Source organism: Triticum dicoccoides, chromosome 2A, assembly GCF_002162155.2.
Source record: "Triticum dicoccoides isolate Atlit2015 ecotype Zavitan chromosome 2A, WEW_v2.0, whole genome shotgun sequence".
Lineage (NCBI taxonomy): Eukaryota > Viridiplantae > Streptophyta > Magnoliopsida > Poales > Poaceae > Triticum > Triticum dicoccoides.
In genome coordinates this window covers 293025418-293026249 of record NC_041382.1, presented here as the reverse complement: position 1 = coordinate 293026249, position 832 = coordinate 293025418, and positions in this window count along the sequence as shown.

Sequence of the window (832 nt, the reverse complement as noted above, 5' to 3'; positions counted from 1 at the left end):
ACGTCCATGCATGTTCAAACGTGGTGCTTCTTGACTCTAACTTGTTTGTCTCTCTATGCCATGTAGCATGCGCAACAACTAATGCTTGTTCTCCTTCATACTTCCCATCAAAACAAATATATTTTTTGACGTACAATTCTTCGGTCTGTAAACCCTCGACGGGCAGAAAAGTTTCATGAACCTTGAAAACACTTATGTTCTTTGTGGGCATATCACACCACATGGATCACAAAAATACATGGCATACACCCCTGTAAAGATGGCATGACATTGCCCAAAACACATGTAGAGCTCAAGTCCATAGGAAGCACACAATAATCATGGCAAAAATGACAAATGTTCATAAACTGATAAGAATTATGAACTAACATTATGAAGCACTCTTGCAACAGTCATTAGGGCATAAAGATGGACTCAAACAAGCATGGTGCAATGGAACAAAATGAATAGGACATCAGGATGAACATTTCGATATATCACACGCCCGAAACGCAGCTACGGATGCGGAGTTATGCCATGATGAAAAGTGCTCCAGGAAGTAAAATAAAAAGACTTGGGGATATTCGAAGTAAACCTAGGGTTTCAGATCCAGATCCGGATCGGGGAGCGCGGATCGAGGATCACCGGAGACGTCGCCGGAGTTGGCAGGGGGCGGCGGCCGGAGTGGACGGAAGGAGCTCGCCAGTGAGGGACTCCGGATCTGGTGACGACACAGAGCGGCGAGGGCGCGGTTCTCCGGGCGCGGTGACCGGCGTCGGGCGCGGTGGCGCGGCGGAGAACGGCGGCCGGGCGACAATGTGTGGCAGCGGTGGGCGGTCGGCGGGCGAGGCGG